At 44.8% G+C, this 27,842-nt stretch overlaps 1 long non-coding RNA gene across 4 annotated transcripts in view; it reads left to right on the top strand.

Moving 5' to 3' along the window:
- Positions 1–25,512, top strand: part of LOC112993648 (uncharacterized) — a 70,514-nt gene extending 45,002 nt beyond the window's left edge. For 3 of the 4 annotated variants that reach the window (XR_010389761.1, XR_010389762.1, XR_003261756.2), the window contains 2 exons: positions 21,014–21,154; positions 21,306–25,512. This is a non-coding gene — a long non-coding RNA (uncharacterized LOC112993648). Of the gene's footprint in view, positions 1–15,125; positions 16,642–21,013; positions 21,155–21,305 lie in introns of those variants that run through there. The other variant, XR_003261755.2, reaches the window with a different exon arrangement.
- Positions 25,513–27,842: the final 2,330 nt, after the last annotated feature.

Below are 27,842 nucleotides of genomic sequence, written 5' to 3' on the forward strand. Positions count from 1 at the left end.
CAGCTGACCAGCCCCATAAATCCCCACCTTTTCACTGGCCTGAGCAAGATTCTCAAGCAGGGACATTCCTCAGAGTTTGTATAGAGCCCAAATCCATGACTATGTGACTCTTTTGGACCCATCAGCAGTAATTTCTGCTGCCTCTGCCTCAGTTCAATCCACTTTCAGGCCGGCAGGGTTAGGGCCAATTGTTAACCCCTTCTGGCCCTGACTCCTCCAGAAGGCTGAGAGGCACGGACTGGTTTGTGTACTTAATTCTATGTCTCTGGAGGGAAATGCGCTGCCCAGACAGACCATGCCTGCATCTCTCCCACCCCCAGTTATCCCACAACTTTGTTCCCACATTGTAGCTGTGAAGAGGAAACAGTGAGCTAGACCAAAGGCATTGGACTTAGTCACTTTGGCCACCAACCTCCTCCTTCCAGACTTCTGTGGAAAGCTGCATTTTTCTGTCAGTCTCAGCTCTTCAGTTCTAGCCTGTCAGATAGAGAAGCACGCAGGCTGTGTGACCTGTCTTTTGGGTGGGTGTGTTCTTTTTTTTTTCCTGCGGGTCTGAGATTGCTTCTAAAATCAATGCAAACAATGACCCAGACAAGTTTTTTTCCTTAGGGTTTGTCAGTACAGGGAAGTTGACCCATATAATTATACCCTTATGTTATACCAGTATTGCAACCTTATATGAATGTTCTTATTTTGGAGTAAGTGTGTCTAAACAAAGCTATGTTGGTGTTTTTAGTAGCATAATTATGCTAGTAAATTCTGAGTGTAAACAAACCTTTAGACACCAGTGTTGTGTTTTACGGTGAATAAGCATTGTTACAGACAACCCTTATTTTCTGATTGCTAGCAATCCTATGTTGACTTATGCTGTTACTTATTTTCACAGTCTGATCTTCTTAACTCTTTCAGAGTCATCTTTAACCTGAGAACCTCTTTACACTCACAACTGAAATGCACAGCTTTCTTTTATAGTCTGAATTTGATGGCAGTCACAAATGCAGCTTGAAAACCTAGCAGTTTTGAAAAGCAAGTGCAGAATTTCATTACACACAAACCCCTTCAAAAATGGCCTTTACAACTTGTGGTTCTCCTCACAAGCCCAGCAGCAGTGCACTTAATAATTTAGGGCAGGCTTTATTGTCAATATTTTTTGCAGATAGCAACAGCTTGTTCCACGTGAGAGGGAAGGGAAATTTCCTAGCAAACTGCCCTTATGTACAAGCTTAATTGAGACACCTTTAGAAGGACTCTGTCATTAATTAGAGTCACAATTCCCCAAGGATATTGATGCAGGCTGTGCTTTCAGTGTGTGCAGAACCACAACTCTCAGAAATATCTCTGGCTGAGCAAACAAGAGACATGAGGCATCCTGAAATCCTCCACCTGAGGAAAAATCAATGTTGCTTTCCTTGCAGTGCTTATGAACATCAGCACCCAGCAGCCAGGAAACCTCACAAAAGGAAAGAGCAGTGATTTAACAGATCGTTATCTGTATTCCACTATGGACAGAGGGCCCATTTGGCTGGGCACTATGTGCGTGAATTAGTACCAGAGGCCCCAGTCGAGGGTACGCCTGCACAGTCACGTTCCCTTGCTGAGGCTTCAGGGATGCTGAGACGGGCCCCACTAATGCATCTAAATAGCGTCAGGAATCCAGCAGCTTCCATCTCTCCGGTGAGGCTGAACTGCCATAGGACTGTCTGTGTCTGACCACGTAGACATTTCCTGCGATAAGGGACCAGTTGTGCTGACATCTGTGTGTATATACAGGCTGTGCTGATTGCAGCCAGAAAAGACAAGCAAAGATCTACAACCTTTTTCTTGAGAGACAAAGGCTTGCACATTGTCTCACAATTGTCTCATTTCCTATTCATCTCCAAAGGTGAATCCAGAGCCCTAGATTGGGGCCTGCATTTCCCATCCTACTGGTTCCCAGACTCATGTCTATGGAGCCATATTTTTAGTGAGAGGAGAGGCAATTCATAGAAAACCTGCAGGGTCTGTTGTCATCTACTGCTAAAAATCTTGTGAAACAGGGATTTTAAAAAGGGCTCATGTACCCAAATTTTGTCTGTTGACCACTTCAGTCGGCCCCTTAGACAGGGCAGGGAGGAGTGATGGGGCCATTTATACCTGAGCTTGCCTGCTCTTCTAGCCACTCAGGAGAGGGGCATGCATTTGCAGGGGTAGCTGGAAGGTTGCGAGTGGAAGTTGTACTGCAAACACCAAAATGCCTGACTTTCAGTGGTTGCAGCATTTGATATAAAACCACTGCTGGATAACTTAAGTTATGGCTGAGCTTTCAGAGGGAAAGCAGCATCTGCTGCATTGTGTGGTAGTGCTCTTTCCTTTGGCAGATGTCTGGGCAATCTGGAAGTGGAAGCTGAAGTATCGAATAAGTCATAGGGTCTCTGAACTCCAGGACTAGACTGTAGCTGGGCATTTGAAGACTGAAGCTTTGGGATCTAGGTGTCTGGATGGAGAGCAAGGCTAGAATTTGGCACCTTCAGTCCTTTTCTCAGTAAAATTAATAAAATACACTAACTTCGGGTCTTTGCATCATGTGTAAAGACTACATGCACACATAAACAGATGAGCCATATTTGCTGGTTTTGTTCCCAGTTTGATTCACTATTTTAGTGTCATACCTACTCAGACCTTTTTTCTTCTCTGGTGACTGCTGAAAAAAATCAGATCTTAGCCCTAGTCCATACTGAGAATCACAGACCTTTTGGATCTCTGATTTAGCCCAGCTGTATCTCTGGGCTAACTGCTGGCTAGTTTTGTCAAACATAGAGATGGACTCAAACTGAAAGGCTAGAACAGTTGTGAGGGGAGCCCACCATCTCAGCAATAGAAATTACAATAAACAATAGTTATTTCTTCCCTGTTACAGGTTTTGCAGGATGTCCTAATTACCTTGACATTATTACTACGGAAGTTGTGCTCTATCCACCCACTAAGTACAGGAAATATGCCCAGTGTGTAACTCTATCCTTCACCTCACATGCCTCTAATAGGAGGGAGTCTGAGAGGAAACTGAATAGCCGTGGAAAGGTTAACCTGAGGCAGAGGGAAATTAACCCTTTCATTTTCATTCACCTCCCATTACTTTTGGAAAGCGGAGTTGGTGCATGGAGCAAAGGGTGGTGCCATATAGTTTTTTACTTGCAGACTTAGAGGAATTTCGGAGTATTAAATCAGTTGGTTTGAAGCAGTCATGAGGGATGCTGTTATGCAGCCTATATCCTTTAGATATAGTCAATAAACATATGGAAATAGAGTATGGTTTGTTTGTTACTGATCATTTATTAACTTGTCATTCAGACTGGAAACAAGGTAGGAACTTCATCATATCAAACTGTACAAAACTGGGAATAGAGACCTTGCACGTGGCAAGGAGTTTGCAATCTAATACATGACGTGTAATACATAAAAGAGAAAGAGGTACAGAAAAGGGGGATATGATATTACAGCTTCAGGCTTTTGTACTGTTTCCTAAATATGCAAATCTGCAAGGAGTGTTAGCAGTCAGAACTGCCCTGGCCTTGCTGTTGTCACTTGATCATTCCCTCTCTGCGCCCTGTTTGGGAAGAGTGCTCAGCAGGGCAGCGGCTTTGTGCAATAGCGATGCTCTGCTCTTCATACTAAGCGGGGAGGTACAAATCACATCAGTGTTCAAGATATTCTGTGTATAAATGCTGAAAGGTGAAACAGTGATGGGGTCTGGGCAGCTTGTAAAAGACCAGACATAGCAAGAGATGGAAATACAGAGGGGCACACTACAAGAACAGATCAACTGTAAAGGGCCCTATAGATGTGGACGCGATGCTTTAGTTCTGGAAAGGGAAGCAACAGGAAGATTTTCGTCAGACAAGGGAGGCCACAGGCAGCTCAAGAAGCAAGGGAGCTGGAAGTTAACCACGCAGGTTGAGCAGACCTATGTACACTGCAAATGCTGCTCTAATTTGTATCTATAGGACAATGAGGATTAAATGGAGATAATCCCTTTACAATGGTTTAGTCAGTATAGGTGAGTCATTTAGCATCTGGATTGTATAAGTGTAGAAATAATTGTTTAAGTAAGCCATAGCAAAGGGATGGAAAGAAGTCCTGGAGAGCAGAGCAAAATAGATGCATAGAAATGTTTATTGTGGCCATTGGGTAAAAGATAAAGACGGACCGAGAATAACGTTGTATGGTCTTATTTGCCCACCAAGTACATGTACACAAGAGACCCTGCACAAGAAGAAAAGGGTTGGCTATGTTTATATTTGTAATAAGGAGTGAAATAGAGCTTTGCCTTTCACTGTTCCTACATCCTCTAGTATGTCTGTGAATGAAGAGACTGATTTATAAGTTTAGTACATTTAACTATGGAATGTCTTTTAAAAAGTTATTGCAGGACTCTGAGTCTTTCCATCTGTAAGGATTTGGTAGGAGCAGGCACACTTTTTATATTTAATTCTGAGGACTGGCACAGGAGAGACCTACTATGCAGGAGGCTGGACTTTTGCTCTCATTTGTTCTGTGTGTCTCCCATTCAGACATAAAAATCATTCTGCTTGAAATTACCCATCTGGTCTTTGTGACTGAGGACAAAAATCACAAAAAAAACCCAGGATAGATTCCCCTCCCCTCCTGTATTTGAAAATTATAGTCAGGACTAGAAGCAGATTTTTATTCTTATTTAAACACTTCCCTGCTGTAGTGTGGTGGAGATGGAGGACGGGCGGGGGGAATGCAAATGCCCAAAAGCAGGGTAAATCCTGAGGACTTTATGTTCAAAATGTTATAATTGAGTTATTTGTGGGTTAGAGGTTTCTTTCAGGAGGAATTTCACAAAACTAGAAATCTAACGTATATGAAATGCTCACTTTGCTACCATGGCTGGTGGCGTTAGGCTCTTTGGGTGGCTTTTTTGTTTTTAATATGTTTCATAAATTTCTCTTCATTCCACTTGAAAAGGCTCATGTTGGAAAATTCAGATCTCAGTGGAAAAAAAATCAGTGTTTCTGAGCTTCTTGAATTCCCTCAGTTGTGCTTTCTGTATCTCTGCTGATAATGCAGGTAGGGGCGCTTAGAGAAAGGGAGGAAGAAGGGGCCGGGAGGTGTTGTTTCCTCACTTGGTTGTATCCCTTTTGTTTAACGTGACTCTAACTTCTAAAAATCTCAGCCCTCAGTATTGTGTTTTGAGAAACTTGCAAACTAAGCAGCTCTGGATGATTCAGCTGATGAATTTGTTTCAGAACTTGTTACTAAGAAAAGAGAAAATGCAGTTCTCTGGCTGCAGACTTTTTTCAAGGACAACTGATTCTCACTCACTTGTTTGGTAACATTTTTGTTTGCATTTGGGATCAATTGTTTCTGCCATCAGGTGGCTGGCAGAACTGGAATAACAGGCTCCTTTCTGCCGGTTCCTTCTTCTAATTTGACAGAAAGAGCTGCTTCAAATGTGTCCTGGAGAAGCACAGGTCAGATTTGTTTTCGTACTACTCCCTTCCAGCAAAATGGGAAGTGTAGGAACAAGCGCCAGGAAGGTTATGTGAGGAGGTGAGATAGATGCTACACAGGGACTTCTCGATGGAGCCATGTAAATAGTCTGGGGCGATTCTCTGACTGACGCTCCCCGGCTGCTGGAGGATGACCTGCGGTCGGGGAGCTAAACGTGCAAGAGGAATGTGGAAGGGTTCGAAGGCTCGTACTGCTTTCATGAAGCCTGGAGAGCAGGTGTAATAGGTTTCAACCAGAGAAATAACAATTGAAAGCCAAACAAGCAAACAATCCAGGAAGGATAATTAGCAAAGCTGAACAAGAGCAAGGTGCACTGAGACCCAGTTTGCACCATGCTTTGATAGAGACCAGCCTAAATTTCTCCTCTTTGAACCGTGTTTTGGTTCTCCGCTCTTGGGCCTCACTGTTGAGGGGTCTGTTTGAGATGCCAGATCTGAACACGACCTAGTTAGTACCGTTGAACCCCCGACCAAATGAAATGAACTAGTTAGGATATTTTATCACCGATGAAATGAAGTCCCCCCGCCTTTCTTCCCATGAACATTGCTGTGACGCTTACAGTTTTGAAAGAAATCGTTATTTTGTTTGAGCTTCCTCTTTATTTTGCTGGAATCCAGCGAGGGGAGGGAATCTCTATGTTAGGAAAGAAGGAAAAGAAGTTAACTTCCCAGTAAAGCCACAGAGTGTCAAGTCACTCCAAATTGTTATTAGTCACCTCAAGACACAGGATCAGCTGGTGGCTGTTTTGGGAATTGACATGGGATTCGTTTCCAGCTCTCTCTCCCCCGCAGTGGTTAGGTCAGCAGCTTGCTTGCTGCCTGCCCGTGGCCCTGCGCAGCCAGCCTCAGCCCTGACTCCTTAAAATCCAGCCCATGAACGAAGGTGGTGAGATTTCACTAATTCCAGACCCAAACCAGATCCTCCCTTTCCTCTCCATAGCTGCCAAATACTTGAAAAGGTTAAAAAAACCACACACACACACACACACACACGGAAAAACCCAAGCCTTGGCATGCGTGTTGTTATTTACTAGCAGCTTGCTTCCCGGGAAGCAGCCCTGCGCTGCCGCAGGCGTGCAGAGGGGCCCTGCCGCTTCCCCCGGTGGGAGGGGATTCCCCAGCGCGGGATGTGCGCCCGCTCGCTGCACAGGGCTCCCCTGCCTCGTGGTGGTCAGTGGCTGGGCTGCCTCACCACGAGGACCTCCCAAGGACCCGGTTCGGCAAAAGGTGGCCGTCAGGATCTCCGTGGGGAAGCCCACCTGCGTCGAAGCCTTGGCCAGGCCATCCTTTAGAGTGGGAGCCCGGGGGTGATGCGCAGCTGTGGCGAAGCTGTCCCCTTGTTTGCTCTGCGTCGCCCGCCCAACGGCTGCTGGGTGCATGGGGCTGCGCTGCTTCAGGCTGGTTTGGGTTAGACCGGGCAGTTCAGAAATGAAAGCTGCTACTCCCATCCCCTGCCTCCAGCAGCCACTGTCACCTTGTCCAGGCTATCAGTTTATATCGGTACCTGCATGCGGACAGCTGATAATGCAGCTACCTGTACATGCTCCTAATTTTCTCACATTACCTAATCCCTGCCTCCTTCTCCACCATCAGCTTTTCCGTTGTCATCATCATCACTTTCTCCATTCTGTCCATCCTTTTCCCAGCCCCCCGTGTACCAATATCGTGCTGGTACTGGGTGGCCCAGAGATGCATGCATGTTCTGGGAGCAGGTGTATTTTTCTGTATTGTTGACCTCCTTTCTGTTTATGCTGTGAAAATATACTGAAACATCACCTTCCTGTTCTCTGGAGCTTTCAGGCTGTAACGCTGGCAGGGCAGAAAGATCAGTTTTCACCCTGCTTTTGATCGGTTCCTTTTCCCTGCCTTTGGGAAGGATTGCTTTGGCTTGGCCATGGGGTAGGAAAAGCAGAAGTGGATTCTTACACCTGGTTTATAGGGTCTGAAGCAAACCAGACTTTTCAAAGCAGGCTTAGCTGAGCAGCCCAGCTCCTAAGTAAGCTGGTCTTGAAGCCGGAAGCTAGGAATAATTGTGTTTGTGCTAACATGTCGTGTTACCTTGGCTGCCTTAGGGGTGGTCTAATCCCGTATGGCTCCGGGGATTATGTTGTGAGAGTGGAGGAGGGTTGTGAAGCCTTGATTAAATTGTCACTGAGGTGGAGGTATTTTCAGTAGGAGTAGTATTCCCTTTTTATAAAAAGATACACATAATATTCAATTTCCTTTCCTGTGCTATTAAGGACAACTGAGATCAGAGTAACTATTTTTTAAGTTGAACGTATGGTCACTTTTGTATCTGACTGTAGTTCCATCACCTTCTCTGTTTCACTGTCTAGTGAGGTTTGCTTTCAAATTCTCACACAATCAGGGTTAGCAGCGCTGTGCCGGTTGTTTAGGTAGGTTAAGTGTTAAAAACTCCCCTTACAGCCTTATCTGTTCGGAAGGGTTACTTTCACACAGGAGATTGGCCCCTGCAAGCAGTGGTGGAGGCTAAGTATCTGCTGCCTGAACTGGCAGGCTGAACTCCAGGCATCACCAGGACTGTTATTTTGAAATTTCTTTCATCATGTTTTTCTGATCCTATTCTGTTTCAAAATACATCTGTGAAAGAGTTATCTGTGCTTGGGGCTTTCCAAAATTAGGGATGTTAAACTGAAAAGTCCCTGGACATAATTGGCATTCAATAAAGTTCTTAAAAAACCTGCAAGTGAACAAGGCGGGGGGAGGGGGGGGGGGACTTGAAAACCTGTGGTGTCCCCAGGGAGAGGCTTGACCAGACTTCAAACACTTTTAAAAAATGTTTCTCAGCAAGGTGTAAATCTCTCTTCCTTGCTGCTGTTAGACTCCTGCCATAACCACATGGGTGCAGATGCACTTTGATCTGGTATAAATCTAGCCCCCTCTCAAGAGCACGGAGCCCTGCCGGCAGCTTGCTCCCGGTCCTGCTTCGGGCCAGCGCTGGTCCTGGGGCAGCTGAGGGCCAAGCTGACAGTGGGCCGGTCTGGCTGGAAGGCAAGCGCTTGCTGTGGGGTTAGTCCCTAGGGCTTCCTGATATCTGCCCATTTAAAGTGACTGTTCCCACACCATAGCCCAATGGCGTTGCTCTTGGAATGGTGCAAGGCATTTTAGCAGCTGCCCCTCACCAGAGGGAAAATCTTGCTTTCCTCCACAACCCTGGTGCTTGTAACTTGCTCCCAACATTTACAACAGCTCTGGTGCTCCTTGAACCCTTTGGACAAGCTGATTTAATTTGCCAAGCTAGAAGATATCCATCCCTTTTGTATTTCTCTTTTGCTGGGCGGGCTGTCTTGCAGGGCGAGCGAGCTGGTTTGGCTGCGGCAGGCGGCTGGGAGCAGCGGCCGCAGGAGGTGGCAGAGGGGAGCGGGGGCCTTTCTCTTTGGGCTCACCCCACGTCGGGGGCCCTACTCCTAGGCTTGTCCCCTGGAAACCATCTGCCTGGGGCAGCCGCAAGCGCTGTGCTGCTGTGGCTGCTCCAGGCCGCTGCCTGAGCAAAGCTCGGGTAGGTGGCTCAGCCGGGTTTAGCTAGGCTTTGCAGTTCCTCTCTCTGTCAGCATGGAGTCAGTCTCAAGTGTGGGGGGCTGCGGCCCAGGAGAGCTCGCGGTGGGACGTTTCCCAGCCCTCCGCCCCCCAGAAGCCGGTTGACACTGCCTTTGATCACCAGGAGTGATCACTCTCCCTGCGTGATACCGACACCCTGCCTGTAGACCTGTAAGACTCCCTAATGACCCAAATTAGCGTCACTTTTCTCAGATGCATGCGTTGTCGGTGCGGGTTCACGGCGGTGTGAGGGGAGCCGCAGCCAGGCTGGGCGGCACTCGGCTCCTCCGCGCGTGAGCCTCCAAATCGCGCACGGCGGGAAGGAAAAGCTGTCACTTGGTCGCTGGCTGGAGTGACATGCCTTACGAGCCAGCCGACTACGCGGCTGAAGGAGGTTAAAAATTAACCCTGCAATAGTGTATGTGGTTGATCGACTTTCTGTTGTTTTTGCAAGTGGTGCTGCTGTCATTCAAAGTGACCTGAAGTGGGTGGGAGACATGGACAGGAACTGGAAATATTTGCGGTTTATGATATAAAACAAAGCAAAAAAACCTTTGAAGGCTGATTTTGGTAAAAGGGGAAGGGAGAGTTCAGCATGTGTTCCTCTGTATAGCTCCATCGAGAGGGATATGTGTATTTTTCATCCATTACACTGAAGATGTATTTACCTGCTTGTTTTGAGTGTCAAGAATGTCAAGCCTTTTCTTCACTGTTTATTCACTGATCTTTCTCGGGGAACACAGAGATGCAAAGAGAACTCGTTTAAACATCCCTGCCACTCAGGGAAGAGTCAGTTCTTTTCCTTATTTCCAGGGTCCTTAACCCAGTGAGGCACTAGCAAAACCATCAGAGGTTGAATGTAAAGATCAGTTCCCCCACCAAGCTATGTTTTCACTATGCACCAACCTGGCTCAGTCTCTAGCACAGACCTGTCTGTATTTCTGCGACCTTGTTGATTCTGTGCCTTGTGCATAGCTGGTCGCATGGCCCCACTTTTCCTCTGCTCAGGGGCTGTGGGCTTCTCCCCCCACCACTTGGCTGCCACCGGGGAGTAATAGGAGGTGTGTTGGAGAACCACCAGAATTGATTTTTTCTTTTATTTAATCTTTCCATCTGCAAGCACACTGCGAAATAGGTAGGTTCCAGTTCTGGGCTCTGCCTTCTACAGCCAACCCGGTAAACTGGCCTGGACTTTGAGCCAGGCCCCAGCCAGGCCAGAGGTTTCTCCTGTGTATGTGACAAGAGGCACTGATCTTAATTTGAGTCAGAACATGAGTTAACTGTGCGGTGGGGAAATATCCCCCGAGTGGCTTCTGTAATCTGTGGTGTCATCGTAAGTCGCCAGTTGTGGAAAAACAGTGAGATGAGACCTGAATTTCTAGTGTTAAAATAGGAGAGGAAAAATATTGCAGCATTTCTTTTAATTTGTCAAAAAGAAGTAAAGAAATATTTGCCTTCTCTCACAAAAGAAGAATACTTTGCAGGTAACCTTTTAAGAATTCCTTGTTTTTTCCTGACAAGTAGGTATATGAGAAAAAAAAAAGTTTTCTGTGAAAACAGTTCTCTAGAAAGAGAGCACTTTGTTTTCACATCAAAAAAAGAAACGCAAGTCCTTGCACTGAAAGATCTGATTATGCTGGACCAAGCACAAAGGATATTACAGAGGTATTAATTGCCTGCACTCTTTGTGTAGTCACAGGTTACACTTGCTATTTCCTGTAGGAGTCTAATACCAGTAGTGTTTTCCATCCCATGCTGGATGTGATGCTGAAATGCCACACAGAAGAGGAATTTATGAGGAACAGCCTTGAGTTGTGTTAAACCCATGATTTAACATGACTTAGAAAAAAAACACCCAGGAAAACCAGATGATGAAATTTACCACAATTCAATTAAAAAGTCATCCTTTCCTGTCATTCAGTGAGTGCTGGGCTTTCCAAGTTCACTCGTCTTTGCTGGGATGAGTGACTCATGAATCTGATAGGAAAATGCACCTGTTTTAAGCCAGAGTTTAAAACAGCTCTCAGGTTACCTGAGTAAACAAAGGTTTTATTCTATTCTTAACAGTTATCTGCAAAGTTGAGGAACACAGGAAGGTTCGTAGGAGTGCTCAGGTTTGAGCCAAGTCTGCTGAACTCAACAGAAGGTCTGTGAAGTCCATGTAAAGATGCTCAGAGGTGTTAGTGGGGTTTGGCTTACGCCTTTTGCTAGAGGGAAAATGGAACAGAAAAGCTGGTGCAGTGATTGAGCTGGTTGCCTTGAGCTCTAGAGACCAAGAAGCAATGCTGTTCTCCAACACAATTTGCCTGTGGTGTTGGGCAAGTGGTCTGCTCTCTGGCCCTGAGTTCTCTATCTATGCATTTGGAATAAGAGCAGTTGTCGGTCACAGAGAGATGTGATGAGTGTATATATGTATTAGATTGTGAGACTGGCCAGAGAGTGTAGTAATGGCAACCATGGAAGTGGCTAAAATATTTGGAAATCAGAGTGTTGGGTGTACTGGAAGCTGAGAGGTTTGTTCACTTCTTTATTAATCCTAAAAAGAGAAATGGGATGCATTTGATCTTCGCTGTGTAATGCTGTAAAGTGTAAAAGCAACATCAGCTTATTTCAGGTCAGTACTTCAGACGGTGTAGGGGCAAGATGGATTTTAGCTTTAATATAACGGCACTTAATTACATGCATGAGCTTCGAAGTGCCTAAGGCCTAATGGATGGTGACTTAAGGTCTGGTTTAAAAAAATGACAACAACTTAAACCTTAACTCTGTTTGTTAGAGCATATGGCATGGCTGGACCACGTGATATTTCAGGTAGAGCTTTAAGGAACAAAGCACTGAGTGCATCCAAAGTATTTGCCAAGAATTCCAGCTTCACTCAGAAGAATCCGGATACCAACCTTGCTTGCCCTCCATGCCATGGACTCAGGAGTTTGGCTGGGACAGGTGGGAGGAGGGGTTTCCTACCGCATCTCTGTGAGAGCTCTCTACTGCCAGCCCCTCAGGTAGACCATGTTGAGACTTGCAGAAGAAGAATACTTGCATTTTCAGTTTGGAGAATCCATGTGGCCAGGAAACTGCAATTAATGAATTTTATGGAAAAGAAGCAATCTTCAAAAGCTCACTATCTCCATTTCATTTTGTTTTATTTGGTGTTAGTACATCAAATACTGTGAAAGTCATCTATTTGCACTTCTGGCTGTGCTTGGTTTTGGAGAATTCTTTTTCTCGGTCTGGGTAAAGTACAAAGTCTCTGCCTGCTTTGTACAGCACAACATGGTTCCAAATAAAGTCTTGGAGAGCTACTATTAAAAAAGTAGAAATGATCATAAAAAAACTGCTCATGGTACTAAGACCTGCCGAGGCATGGCTAAATGTTATTGCTTGTGGCAGATGTTTATGGAAAAACTGAAAGTTTTCAAATTGCTTAATTATTGAATAAGCAGAAATGTTAAGAAAGCAAAATGATCCAGTTTTTGTATGCCACTATTTTAAATGATTGCAATATGGTTGTGTCCATCACAGGAAGTCTGTGCCATATTGATTCACAGCCTGATCTAACTTAGATGAAAACGGTTGATGCAACAAATCACCGGTTGGAATGTTATGAATTTCCAATGCCTGTACGATGCTTGGCATCCGCACAGAACAGCCACCCCAGGTGCTCCGACTTTGAAGATGATCAGATCCAGACCCTCCCTTTCATCTCAGTTACATATCCAATTGAAAGGACCTTGACGTAACTATGTCTGTTTCACATTTAAAAGAGAACTGCCTAAAAGCTGCTTAAATAATTTGTGTGTGCATATATGCATCTCAAAGCTTTGGCCATATCAATTAATTCTTGAAGTAACCTCATGAGGTAGGTTTTACCTTAACTGATATATGAGTTCAATGAGGCACAAAGAGTGGATGTTTTGCTTTGTGTCAGTTCTGCATCAGGTAAAGCATACCAGTCCTTAACTAACCTCTATGAATCATCTCAGTGGGCTGAATAACATCCAGCTGATCTGTCTCTGAGCTGTGCAGCTCGGAAACCATAATATTCTCATCTTCCACATGCTGCTTTTCCTTGCCCACGGAGTGCTACGCAGACAGACATAAAGTGGTAAGGAAATCTGATGGACCTCACTAGTTCTGTGGTCCACTGGGATGAGAATTGTTGGCCTCTGCATGGAGCCGCGGAACCAAGCAGGTTTACGGCGTAGTCCTAGGGTTCCTCCAGCACAGGCCCATCTTCTGGCAAGGAGGAGAGCCGTTATTTACATTAATGTACACGATTTCAGCCCCTCTTGCAGCTCCTTTGGCATCTCTTGTTGTTGCTCGTGAGGTTGAGGCTCTAGGTGATTGCTTCTCCCTCCACATCCCCAAGTCATGCAACTCCCTCATGAAGTTTCTCCCTGGAGGAGCTGGTAGTTCGTAACACTGAGAGGAGAAAGTCTTTGACTCTGGAAGCTTTCTCTAGTTCCTTGTATCCCACGTTGTGTATGGCATTGCCTGTAGCCTCAGTGACTAGCTTGGGTCTGCCTGAGCTGAACTGCCTCACCGTGGGATCAGACAAAGACCAGTACAAGGAAGAGAGGGGGGAAAGAGACCTTTACCAAAGAGAAGGGAGAGATCACAGCAGCTTCACCCTGGGCTGGTTTAAGGTGTCATGAAACTGCCCCCTAAGACTGATCCTCATTAACGAGTTATTCCAGTATGTGAGTTCCACCTGGAGCATCAATGTACTTTGGCTTACTTTTTCTTTTCCTTCAGAAATTTTTTATTTGATGCTAAGCCTGCTGTACAGTGTCTTTAAAAAATTCTATATCATCTGTAAGTGTTTTATCCCTTTTTAGCTGTTCTTTTTATGAATTTTTCTCACTTTTATGTATTTTCCCCTTTTTAAAGCTAAATGATGGATTTGATAAATTCTTATGACAAGTAGAGTGATTCTTCCTTAGTTGCAGCTCAAACCATATCTTGCTTGCCTGTCAGGACTAAATCAAGTGTCATTGATCCTCTTCCTGTAGGTTCTCTCAGTTGCACAAAAAACAGGCATTTAAGTTGTCTAAAAATTGAGTCGATGTGTCATACCTGGATGAAAAACATATAAGTACAGCTATATGTAGGTAAATGGAGTTACCCCTTGCAATTCAATTTTGTTCCTATTTCAATCTCTAATATTTTTGTATGTCACCTTCACCACTCCAGTTTGGTGGTCAGTACTGTGTCCCTAATACTCTATTCCTTCTATTTATCCATAGAATTTCAATCCATGTAGAACTTTTTTGAGAGAAATTGAGTCACTCACTTACTTTGACTTAATGCTTTTTTATTATATATCTAGTGCTTTCCTTCCCTCACTGGCATGAACTATTCTGTTATTTATATTATTTAAGTGTGGTATAATATTATTTTACTAATTACTTTCTTTCTAGCAAGTTTCCAGCATGCATGTGCTGTCAATATCCTTGTTTAAAGCCAGGCGCTCTAGTTTGTCTCTCTTCCTTCCCAGAACACTGCCATTTGTACATAAATGGTTATGGTTGTTGTCTAGCTACTTATCTTTTTTTTTGCGGGGGGGGGGGGGGGGGGGGTTTGCGTACATGCCTTACTTGCTTGGGACTTCATTTATTAAGACTGATCTTCTCTGTTTCCCACCTTAACTCCGTTGCTTTCTGTTCTATCCTTTTTCTTAATGGAGAGATTTTAGGGCCCCAGCCAGACTGAGTGTTCTTCTATACCTATTAGCTTCCCCACAGTCTTTAATTTAAAAACTCTGCTGTAATTCTTTGTAACTCCATAACTCCCACCTCCTGCCTTGTTTACATAGGTCTTATTATTTCTGTGTAGGCTCCACTATTCTAAATAGTTTTCTCCTTTTATAATAATCCCAGCAACATCTGTAACAACATCCTTGCAAGCTTCAAACATGTATTATGCATACATAGAAATATTTAATATCACTTATCATTCATCTCCAGGATTTGGAGCGCTCTCCCCTGCCTGCCCACTTGTGCTCTTCACTTTGCCACAGTTAATAGCACAATCAGTCACACTGCAAAGCTACACCCAGCCAATATTAGGAAATGCTCCCTGCTGTCTTGTAAATCTCTGATGCCACCAGTAATAGCTGAGGGGAGAAATTCCAGGCCAGTGTATTCTGAGGCAAGCAAAATGAAAAGGGGGAGGTCACGCATACCGTATCACGGTCACATTTGCTAATGATGAAATCTTGCCCCCGCCAAGTCAGTTGGGAATGTTGCCATTTGCTGTTCTAGTGGGAATTTTGACAGAGATTTCAGCTGCATGATGCAGTTTGACAGTACATCTGAGGCCGTCGACCAGCTAGCTCCCCCTCCCTCTGCCCCCAGCTGCTCTTTTCTTCCACTGCCTCCTTCATATGGGCGCAGATGCTCATCCGACTCATGAACAGCAAAGAGCGAGATACCACGTCAGCGAGGCTGTATTGTCATCCACATCTCTTCACTTGCACTGAGTGTGAGATGGGGTCTTTGGTATACAGAGGCTTCGTATTAACGGTATTTTCCTGTCCTCTGGATATGTTTGCTACAGCAATGCACAGGAACCAACCAGAGCTGGAGTGCAAGAGCCTCCTACGTCAGTAAACAAGAAGGGCATAGGTTCAGGGAAAGGGACTGATATAGGAACAAAGGGAACAAGCGTGGTGTTACTCATATTTCTGTCCTTAGGTGCTCCTCAGAAGCCCTGCACCGCGGCATGTGTGCTTGCCGGGATGCAGGGACTCCCTCATGACCACAACTCTGCGCATCAGGAAGTCACTTGAGAGCAGCACAGCTCTTTCCCAGGAGATAAGTGAGGAGTTTTTGCCTGCACAGCAGCTCTCCTGAGCGTTCCCATGCTGGGAGGGAGGGAGGAACCCGATCTGGCCTGCCCTGGCGCTGCTGGGAACATCCGGGGGGCATTATGTAATCTGCAGGGGAGGTTTTCCGTGCAGCCTGGCAAGGCAGTGTCTAATGATGGCTCTCCCTTCGTCTGTGCTGCACAATCGAGCTCATGATCTTCTCTCCAGCACAGGCAGCCCATGGTGCTGTGTCCTGCACTGCTCTGATACGAGGACAGAGCTGTGAGCAGGACAGGGAGCCACACAGTGCTTTAATCAATGAATCACCTACTCTGAGTGTTAGTTAGGCACAAATCATTAATGGTCTAAAAGGGCTGGAATAAGTAAGCCCAGCTCCATTTTCATGGAAGTACAGATTGTGTCTTTTTCAGGAGGCACGGGAAACCCTTCTTAAGTTTAAAAACAAACTTCTCAACTTTGGCTTCTGAGTAATGCCACTGATTTCATTTTCCAAAGGTCACAGGGGAACTCTCTTCTGCTATTTCCAAAGAGCATGACAAATGTTACTCTAACAAAGAGACAAATTGTTCAATGCAAATCTACTCAGCAATTACCTTGCCATAAAGGTATTTACAGCAGGTACACTAAGATAAACCAGTTTATTTCTTACTGTTTTTCTAAGAAAAAAAGAAAAGAAAAGAAAAGAAAAGAGAAGAGAAAAGAAGAGAAAAAAGAAAAGAGAAAAGCTCTAGTCATTTTGTGGTGAGTTTGGGTGATAAATGTAATTTTATTGTCTTCACTGAATGTTTGAATGGGTCTTGAAAATATTTATAGACTCACCTTCTTAGTGATCAGAAAACCTATTCAAATCTATATTCTAGGTACCTATATAAATTGCATCCAGAAACTGACCTTAAAATATACTAGGGTTGCAAAGCTGGAAAAAACTGGTAAAAGTTGTCCATGATATATTAATTCAATGCCTTTTGTGCATGCTTATTCCAGTGCAATCCTTAATTGCTAGAATCTGTGCTATTTTCTCTGGTTTCATTCTGCCTCATAGGTGATAGGATGCTCTTTTACTTTTTGGACTCAGATTAGCTTCTGACATAGAGGGGAAAGGAATCAGCAGTGTAAGAGATTAGAAGCAAAAGATCTGACAGCATGTTACTGAATGAAGATCTGTTACTAGGGCAAATCTAGATCAGTTTGGTGGGAAGAAAACCAAACTTGAACCAGTAACAGTGTTTACTGGCCTGTGGCTTAGAATTTTGGTGTCACTGCAAATCTGGTAAGACAAATGTGCATCTGCCTCCTTGACCTCTTCTACTTGGCAGTCTTTTCTTTGCACTTTCAGCTGAGACGCCAATGTGGGAGTGAACATGGAAACTAAACTGCTCTTTCAGCCCTCAAGCTGGTCCCAGTACACCCTGGTGCAGATGCTTTGGCTGGGCAAGGTGAAGGAGAGATTTCATCACTCTGGCATGTGCGTAAATAGAGCCCATGCCCAGTACAATCATCCCAGTATTTTTCACCAGCATGAAATAAAACAATGGAGAACAGGAAGGCACAGCCACATTCGATGCAAAGATGTATGGCTACATAATGGGCAAGTGATAGTATCTACTTTCACTGCAAAAGAGGAGCTAGTGTAACAACTCCTTTGAGCGAGTATCCCAGGAGAGCAGCTATTTGCATGGGACTGTGGGCTCGGACTGAGCCCCAGGCCAGAGACAGCATGTCCGCGCAGGATTTCCAGCTTTTGTTTGGAAAGTTTGGGTGACCTTTAGAACTCCTGCCATGCTTGTGCAAGCAGTCCCCCTTCGCTGAACTTTCTTTCGGTTCACACACCACTAGTAATAGGGAAGATGATGTAGGTAAAGGATCAAGAAATCAGTATAAGGAGAGAAGATCTGTGGCTTTGCCACCAAGTTCTTGAGCAATCTCAGGCAAATCATTTCTTTTATCTGTGCATCAGTTTCCAATCTGTAATGTGGAAATAGCCGTAAATCATCTCAGGCATGCACAATTGGCCTAAATTACAAAATTTTCCAAGGAAAGACTGCCTGTTCCCAGGTTAGTGTACAGAATCTAGCCCTATAGGGCACTCTTTCCCCTGCCTCTGTTTCCTGTGTCCTGTATGCGCTTTACAATGACTGTCATGTGGGGTAAACGGTGATAACTTTGTGTTACGTGAATTTATGCCCAGCCTTGGGACGTTATTTCATTCCCTAAGGTGTGTGCAGTTATCAGGTGAATGAGCTGTCCCAGTCCCCTGATGATTATTTATTAGGTAATATTTAATGTGTGTGTGTGTGTGAGAGAGAGAGAGAGAGTGCACAGATGCATGCGTGCACATATGTGCATACAGGGCTGGCAGCTACAATTGGATCCCACAGAAGAGGTCTATGAGCTGAGCTTATTTTAGCTTTAGGGCAGGGATGGGTGAATGGAAGAATAAAAACAAAATAAAACAGCAATTTGCCCAAAACTTGAACCAAAACTGTTTTTTGGGTTTTTTTTTTCTTTTTATCACAAGGCCTAATTTACCATTCAGATCATACTTGTAGAAGGCTATGAGACTTGGGGCAGATCTGCACTCACATCTAGAACAAATCAAAGATCTGGACTGAGCCAAAGCAAGATTCATGACGCAAGGACTCTTGCCCTTCAGATCAAATCAGCTGCCACCTTTGGCTGTTTCTTCTTCTCATACTTGACTGAGGTCTGGGAGAAGTTTTCAGCTTCTTGTGTTTCTTATGCACTCATTGTTCCCTGTTTGATACCAGGGAAGCAATATTTCCTGGCTGAGTTAGGGAGGCTGCCTTGGCCATACCAGTTTAGACTAGAGACCGACTAGACATCTAGGTTAATATAGGCACAAGCTATGGAATCACAAGCAAACACAAGGTAGACATTATACCACAAAAATCAAGTGAGTGAAGATGCTGTTTGGCCCCATCACTGGTACTGACCTGACATTTAAGAGCAGGGGATTGATGAGACGCACAAAGCTCAGACAAAACCTCATTTCTTTGGGAGTCCAGGCCTAAGCTGATTGATTTAAGAACTTGACATTGGTTGAATAGGCTGGAATTTGGTGCTTATCTGAAATGTCTGGAGTGGGAGTAGAGGTGTGAAAAAGAGCTTCTTGGGAGTTGTGGGGAGCAAGCTTTTTCTTGCATACTTTAGCTGTGGGGATGTAATGAAGTGGTTGCGTATTAGTGATATTATATCTCTCAGGGCTTTGGAAATTCTACCAGTTTTGCTTTTTTCTGGATTTGGTTTCTGCCATCTTCTGTTCTGTTTGTCTCTGTTGTTCACCCACAAAATTACATAAGATATCACCAGGTAAAACTGTATCTGCCTTCTTAATAGATGGCTCATTATCTAGGGAGGGAAACAGAAAGGGCAAAAGCTTTTATGTGCCAAGAGCACTACTGAGATGCTCCTCTGCATTACAGGAGAAAGAAAGGGCGTAACCTGTCTGTCCTAATTTATAGCCAGATGGGCTGAAAGAGTCAAGGTGTAATGAAGGTCACTGTGCCTGGGAATGGGTTGGAGGCAGTGCAAGGATTACTCTCTTGACATAAAAGCAATTAATTATCTAGCAACATCTCTCTCTCATTCAGCAGAACGGAGTGAGAGAGTTCTTCCTAGATTTAAAAGTACTCCCACAGCTTTGATCTTTTCCTCTTTTCTGGAAACATAAAAAGAGGGTCTGGCCTTGTTTGGGATGATGTATTGGGCCCACGTGATGCTGGCTGTGCAAGGCAACATAGGCAAACCTGCTGTTCTCCATACTGCAATGTTCTAGAAGTCTCCTAATAGTCTAGTTACTGCAGTAATGCTAACACTGCTGTAATACCTGGGTACTCTGTCTGCCCTGCGACGAGTCCTTCTCATGGCAACGTTTTTTGTCTAGTTTCAGCCACGCACAGGATATCTAACTATGAGTGAAAATGTAGAAGTAAATGAGAGAGAACAAGGACTCCTACCAAAACTCCATCTCCAAGGACTTTGAAACGTGGGAGTGTGTAACCGTACTAGCTTGAAATCAATCCTTTAGCCCTGCATGCCCTTTAAGGCCAGATATATACCATTCTGACCAGTATATTGTTGCAATCAACTGTAAACAGGTTTTTCTTTTATTGAAGTTTAAAATAAACACTTGTTTTGAACCCAGGACAGAGCTGTGTTAGTGCCAGGTATCTGACCCAGCTTCAGTATGAGTTTGTGGCAGATATGTACTGACATAGCCATACGGTGGTGGGCTTCATGCTATTGCCTGTGCTGGGCAGGAGACCAAGATTTTGCTGTGGGCTCCCCTTGCCATAAAAATCCATGAAGTTTTGCAGCTGTGGTTTCTTTTCACTTTACTGTCTGAGTAATCACTTTCTTAGTTGATCTTCTTTTATTTTCTCTATATATTTCCCACATAGAAAGTCTAGGATTCCAAGTTGCATTTGGAAAAAGCTTTAAAACGAACTTCTCCGTTATGTGAGATGACCTAGGTTTTTGGTAATAAAATGTGCTGGTAGGGAAGGAGAGGAAAGAGGAGTCTTCTCATTAGGGGGTGATTGCTGATGAGCCTAACAAAGTCACAGTGTAATATTCCATTCTGCTGACTTGTGCCTCCTGTAATTACTTTCTGAATCCGGAGAAGCTGAACTGTGCCTTGCCAGTTCATTATGTCCCCAGGGTTAGCCTCCCCGACAAAGAGGTGCTATCCCTGCAGCCCCTGGAGGCTTTTTGTTGCTGCCCTGGTACATCAGATGTGTTTGTTTTGTGTGTTGATGTTTGTCTTTTCCGCGCTGCTTGTGTTTTCCAGTTCCTTGGAGGAGCGAGGATGCTGCTGCATTGTCAGAATCGCAATAGGATGCTGACTTGAGATTACTGTCAATGGCGTCATTGCGTCAACAAGGGATATTTTAAGAAATACAAATGATGTGGCATTTACTTTTTGGGGGGAGGAAGGGAGAGAGAGAAAACATGTGCGAATGAATGGACTTACCCTGCAGGGTTTTTTATTACACTCTTCCCCCCACCACTGTTTAGTTTAGAAATGACTGACCATATATGTCTCCCACTTTTCGCTAGCTAGAGCGATCATGGTTTGTGATTTGTATTCCAGGGCTGCTCGCAATGTGCTTGACTCACCCATGCACGCAGGGCAACGCAGCCCTTCCTCCTGAAGAGCTCCTGATCTCAGTCCCAGGGCATCTGTGTATCTGAGATGGGAGCAGCCTTTAGTGGCACAGCATCTCACGCTGATGTAAGTCAAGGCTTTCATGGTCCTTTTCCCTGCTTTGAGCCAGCACTAGCATTGGTGTGGCTGGAAAGTGAGTCAGTTTGGGAAGCTGAGCTGGCAGCATAGTAATATTATGAGAAAAAAGTAATTAATTCCCTATTTGCTTGCCTTCTAGAGGTCAAGCAACAATGCCAGCTGAGGGGACGTGCAGCCAGGGCTAAGGAGAAGATGGGATCTTGACCTTCTTGATTCAGATGTGCTCTGTCTCTCCAGCAGTGAGGAAGAATATCAAAGGGGAGGATATAGCCTGCAAATCTTCTGTCTTAATCGAAATGGAGACCTTTCCACAGCCCACACCTCTGAATCAAAGGGAGCAAATTCATCCCCTTCCTCCCTGTTGTCAGGCTGTTGGGAAGTAGTTGGGATAGCCCTTATCAAAGGAAATGCAGCCCTTTCCTTAAGCTTGTGTGTCAGTGTTGTTGTGTAAACACAGATCAATAAGGTGACACAAATCCTATCCTATTACCAGTATTCAGCAGCAAATGAAGTACCCTTAAGCTTAGCATATTATCATTTCATGCATTTAACAATTAAAGACTTAGATAGGATTAATTACTTTTAAGGTGAGTCTTTATAATTGCCTCCTTATAATGGAGTCTGCAACCAGGCAGCATGGCTTTATGTCACTAGCAGAAATCAAAGACAATTTCTCAAATGGATAGAAAATGTTTATTTAACAGGCCTTATGTTTCTTCTCTTAAGTTTCCCTTAAGAGAAAAATAACTCCTGAGGAAAGAGCACGTCAAGCACTAATACATGAACTTGATAAAGAACTGCCTACAGCTGGGGTTTTCACTCTATTTTTGTTGCTCCGCGTATGAGTATTTTCAGCATCGTGTTGTTTCTTTTCACAAAGCCCCTGAACAGATCAAATGAAGCAATACCACAACAGAAAACTGCTGATAGGAATCACAGCCATAAGTGCTGGATGGAGTTACTAGATCCCAAAGCCCATTTCTGACACCTCTTTTTCATACAAAATGCTGAGGGAAGGGAGAGGAAGGGAGTCTTTGGATTCCACCACAAAACATGTCAGCTGCCTATTTACTTATTTGCTGCTCTGCATTATGACCGGCTGGCTGAAAGAGAACAGCTGGGTCCATCAAAAGTGCTGGACCTTCAAATGATGGAGGGACTACAAAGGAAAACTCAGCATGCCACAAGGAACAGAGTACAAAAGGAGTTGGACAGAGTTTCCCTAGAGGAGATGACACTAAGAAAGAGCCTCGTGACTTCTGTTCAGGCAAAGCACTGAGTTTAGTATGCAAAGAAGTGGGTAGGTTGTTCAGTTTGCTACCACCCATATACCTCAACTACAACTCGACCAGAATGGCTAGATGAATTTATAGTCATGCCTGGCCTTGCCATATATGGACCTGGAAATATCTCTTGTAGAAGTAAGTGCTAATTTGTCCCACATGGCACAGTCATTTTTGTTTTTCTTTCCTAAGGCAGTGTACAGGGAAGTTTATTAGTACTAACTCCACTCCACTGTAACACCACTCACAGTGCTTGGGTGATAAAGCACAAGCCATAAAAAGCCATTAGTTAGGTCCTCTAGAAACAACAACAAAAAGCAAAGATTTCAAGGAGGGTTGTTTTCGATGGGTGGCCTGTTTCTGATTTTTGAGGCTTCCTACTGCCTACATTTTTCTCAGTCCTGTGAACTAGAAATTTGTGCTTTTATTCTTGGTATTAACTCTCAAGGCCTTTAGATATTGCTCTGACTCCAAGAAGCCAGGCTTCCTGCAAAACATATCACAAGATCTGTGGTAGAAGCCCTATTTAAGTTACTGAATTCTAATGCAAAAAAAAAACCCAGGAGTTAGGTGGGAAGCGTGCAACTCCCACGCAATCCTTTCCCATTTTGCAATGAGCTCTCATTTGCTCCCTGGTTACAAGATCACGAAGCAGTTGTCTTCTCATTTCTGAAATATCGGCAAACCCTCCTCTGCAAAACTGAAAATGTTTTGAATACTAAAATGAAGGATGAGATTTTTCAAGCCTGCCTGGGGGAGCAGAATGACTCGTTCCCACTACAATGAAAAGGGAATGGATCTCTGCATCTTCTGGACAATTGTGCATGGGACATTGGGGCTGGTATTTTACAGTCTGTCACTTGCCAAGAAGTGACAGCAGTGCAGGACCTTTGCTGTGCATGTTGGCCATGTACAACTGTGTTTTAAAAACACGGCTCCTGAGCTGATCTTCTGTGAGTGTCTGACTGCAGCTTGTTCAGATGTAGTTCAGACCTTAGTCCGCAGCTCTATCTGAGAAGCGTCTGTAAGATTGATCCATAATAGGACTTTGTAATGCATTGGCAGCATTGTTTTACTGCAGGTTTTATTGCACACGGAGAGTACTTAGGTGGCTTCCCATCGCAGGAGGTGTTTATCTCTTGGGTAAGGATTAGTACAGTTCTGTACCACAAAGTCTGGTATAGCTGAGTAAGTGGTTTAGAGTAATCCTCCTGAGAAGGATTGCTGTCCTGAAGGGACTCCTGAGAAGGCTCTCTGGTTGTACCAGGCTTTCAGATGACTTTCAAGCAGTTTTCTTTCATTTGGAGATTGTGCAGCTTTTCTGTGATGAGGGAGAGACTTTTCTCCAAGACATCTGGTCAGTGTTTTGAGTTATCATAGAGCTCAAAGACAGTATTTACTGTGTCAAGAAGATGCCACTGGGTCATCAGAAGATGATAAAAGTATGACTCTTGCAAGTGGGCTCTCCAGTATAGACAGGGTCCTGCCTGGACAACTCTGGGTTCTGCTTATCTGTCTCATGCAGATTTGATTCTCAACATACTCTTGTTTTGCATTAAGGCACCTTCAGAATTGCAAATGAAGTTAAGCACCACGCCAGAGGTGCTTTGCAGTAACAGGGTAGGCATGCCTTCAATGCAGTGCCCAGTCACGTGGAAATCTGTTTTCTAGCGTTTGGAATAAAGGGCAAACAGGAGCTCCTTAAGCTCACAGTGATTGGAGGAGTGGGGAGTCCTATATCCTCTCTGCCTCTTTCTATCCTCATATAAAGGTTGATAATTTCTGTTCTTAAAATGCCCCAGCCTAGCTGGATCTTATTTTTTTATTAGCCACTTAGTGTAAATTTCTGCTCTGGGCTATGTAGGAAATACGATTCTAGTTCACACATCTTGAGTTTAGAGAAAAAAAGAAAGGAAGCAGTATCGCTCTGTCTTAGAGGGATATTGCTAGACTAAGAAGGAGGTCATACACAATGGCAAAATAGAAATGATGGTAGTTGCAATAGGAGTCTTGATGGTGAAGGAGATTTTAAACAGTCCAGATATAAAACATATCCTTGGGGCCCTGGCAAGGATGCAAACATCTCTCCCACACAACCTCAGTCGCTCTTGAAAAGCCAAGTCCTGGAATTTTAAAAAGCAAAAATATTACAGCGATAGCAACAACAAACATGAAAATCAGATGTTAAATGATTGCTAATGATCTTATCAATGTATAAATGAGAGGAAGAGGAGGGAGTAAGAAGCACTTAATATTCTTCAGGGTTTATTTTTAATTCTTCAACAATTATTGATGGAACTAAAGCAATCCATAACATCAGGGTTTTACAGGGAGTTTTCTGTTTTATAATAGAAAAGACAGACATTATGGTGTTTGGCAGAGGAGGGGAAATGGATTCCTGCAACACAGAAAAAGCCAAGGGAAGAATATAGAACCAAGATCCTGTGGGATGGTTGGGTTTTTGCCTGGACAGCTAATTTCAGCTTTTTTCAGGCTCAGCTGGACCCGAAAGCCCAGGACCACCTACAGCAGATTGGAGATGTGGAGATACCCAGTGTGCATTGATGGATATCTCACCATAACACCAGTCAGGCAGTCGCAGGCAACACATTGGTCCTTCCTGCGAGCTGCACTCCAGCTCAGGTACGTGGCGTGTGCTGTGCTAGGGTGAAGAGAGAAGTGACAACCGAGTGAACACGTTGCAGGCACTGTGCACGTTTGGCTCTCCAACTCAGAGATAACCCAGAGGAATGGTCAGACGACTGAGAGACGTAACTGCTCTGGCAACCCAGCTGGGCCACAGGATATTTGTAGGAAATGGAGCTGCAGCAGGGAAATCTGGACAGTTGGAGCTTCCCTTGTGCAAAAGGACCAGGGCACAAATGCCAGCTGCTGTGTGTAAAATTCCTCCTTCCTTTGCTGTAGCAAGCTGCGAACAGCGCTATGCCTAGTCAATTATTTCACCGACATGTCATGAACTTTATCCTTTACCTTTGCAACAACTCTGTATTTTAATGTTGCGTTGAGAATCCTGAGAAATAAACATTCTTCTATGTTACAGCATCGCAAATCTCTCTGTGGCTCACTCTGTCACGTTAGCCAACCCTGCTCCCAACCAGGCCTTTTACCCCATCTCTTTGGTGGTCTTAGCAGTGAAAAGGGGGACTTTTTTCCTTCTTTTTTTTTTTTTTTACTGCTGCGGGCACTTGAAGGTTTGGGGAAAAAATGAGAATGTCCAAGTTTTTCAGTGTAACTTGCTAAATGTTTTTCACAATTGTTCCTGAACTGTGGTCTTTGGAGAACAGCGTAAATGGTCGATGGAGCCTTATTAAATTGTTTAACTGGCAGTCTCATTGGTTTTGTGTGGGAAATCTGAGGCCTGCCCCTCTGAGTCAAAAAGCTAGAGCACCACTGGCTTCCTAAGCAAGCCACTCACAGTGTCTAAATCTGTGTATTTAAACAGTAACGCAAGTAATCTTTTAGAGTTCAGGTTGCTTTGTAGTATTGTCTGTACTTTTCTAGGTCTGGTCAGTTTTCTTCCACTGTTAAGAGCAAAGCACATCTCACATTTGCTGCAGAAAACAAAACCTCGGCTGGGATAATTCCAGCCAGTGTTGCATTCAGGCTGCTGTTGACCTCCGTTTTCTTTCAAAATGAAGCTGGTTTGAGAGGCTCCTGCCCCGACCCCAGCTCTCCATCCTGCCCGTACCCTGCTGCTCACTGTCCCCTTCCGCTGTGCCAGGACAGCAGTAATATGACCCCAGTCACTGAAATCGCTTGAGTTATTTTAGAGGTTGCAAAGGGCATTTTAACTTGGATTCAATCTCCCAGCTTGCAACACAGCTCTCTGAGCAGAACTCAGGGGCCCTAAATTAGGGCCAGAAGCCTCTTAACCAGGCTTTGACCAGGATGTGGCATCACACCCCCATGCTAGTATGTGACATTAGTGGGGCTTCAAAGGCAGTGCCAGGCTGAGGAGCACCCTGCTCTGTGCCCCAGCCCTGGAGGGAAGCCAGCGAAGTCCTGGTGGACCCTTACTGTGCTGTGCTGTGGTCCCTGTCCAACTCCGTGAGCCAAGTCAGCTAACTAAACTGTTCCCCCCCCCCAAAAAAAAAAAGCACGACAAAATGGATCATTTTCTGTAGGATTAATGAGTTGAAGTGCGTCTTAGGCAGTGGCAACTCCTGCCTAGGAGCAGGGATGCAGGCAGGGAAGAGCGGGGATGGGGGGACAAGGGAGGAGGAAGAGCATTTCCCCCTTTGGGTTGCAGCGGGCTGCTAGATCAGCTCAGCCATGATGTGTCATTTCACTTTCTGTTGTGCTGTAGGGGTTGGAAAGAGCCCTGCTGAAAAAACATGCTGTGGTTTGGGTTTGGATGGATTTTTTTGTGTGTAAACTTGGCTCAGCCCCAGAGCATGGCCCCATGAACGCTTGCACTGGCATAACGGAGGAAGCGGTATTGGGCTGGGGGGAAGCGAAGAGGGGAGGGAATGAGCTGGCAAGGGGGGCGGTGAGCTGCAGCGGAGGGCGAAGGGAGAGGGAGGGGGATTCCTTCAAGCCCATATGAGTAAACTGTGACATCAGCCCTATTTTACAGCATAACTCTCACTTTCTTTTCCTGCTGCAGAGATGTGCAATAGCCCTTGCTCGACTCGAGCCGGGGATACGTATGCTTTCTTTTTGAAGCCACAGGATCTGACGCACACGGAGCGCCCACCGGGCCAGTCGGGCTGCTCTCTTGCGCTGCAGGGTACGGTATCCAGGAATCCGCCAAGCACGCCTGTCTGACAGATCTCCCCTGCTGTTGCCGTGACAAAGCTAACGTAGGCGCTGATGTGAGCAGAACAGCAAAACACGGTGTGTGATTTCCTCTGGAAAGTGGAGGCAGTTGCCTCCTCCTCATATGACAAGTGTGATGGTTTGAGCCAGGCCTCATCCTCGTTCACATGAAGGATGGCTGAGCTTTGGGACAAACCATCCAGAGAAGTGGTAGGTTCTCCTTCAACTGATCTCTCGTTTAAGCTGAGACTTTCTGGACATTGTGCTGTAGCCAATCTCAAGTTATAAGACTTGAGAGGAGTTGCTGGGTGAAATATTAAAGCTTGCACCTTATAGAAGGCCAGAATAAGTGATGTGGTAGTCCCCTGGCCTTCCACTCTAACATGGGAGCAAGTTCAGGTTTCATTTCACTGGCGGTTGCCATAATGAAAGGAATAGCTCCCCAAGCGCAAGTTTGCTTTCATGACTAGGCCTCGTTTCTATCACCATCCTCGTTGCAATCCAGACCTTGATGCAATTGAACTTTGAAGAGATTTGTCCCTTCCTGTGGTTTTATAATAATTTGTATTCCTAATTTATAAGTCTGACTACTGCTGCTAGTGCCTCATCGATTA

Source organism: Dromaius novaehollandiae, chromosome 6 (assembly GCF_036370855.1).
Source record: "Dromaius novaehollandiae isolate bDroNov1 chromosome 6, bDroNov1.hap1, whole genome shotgun sequence".
Classification (NCBI taxonomy): domain Eukaryota; kingdom Metazoa; phylum Chordata; class Aves; order Casuariiformes; family Dromaiidae; genus Dromaius; species Dromaius novaehollandiae.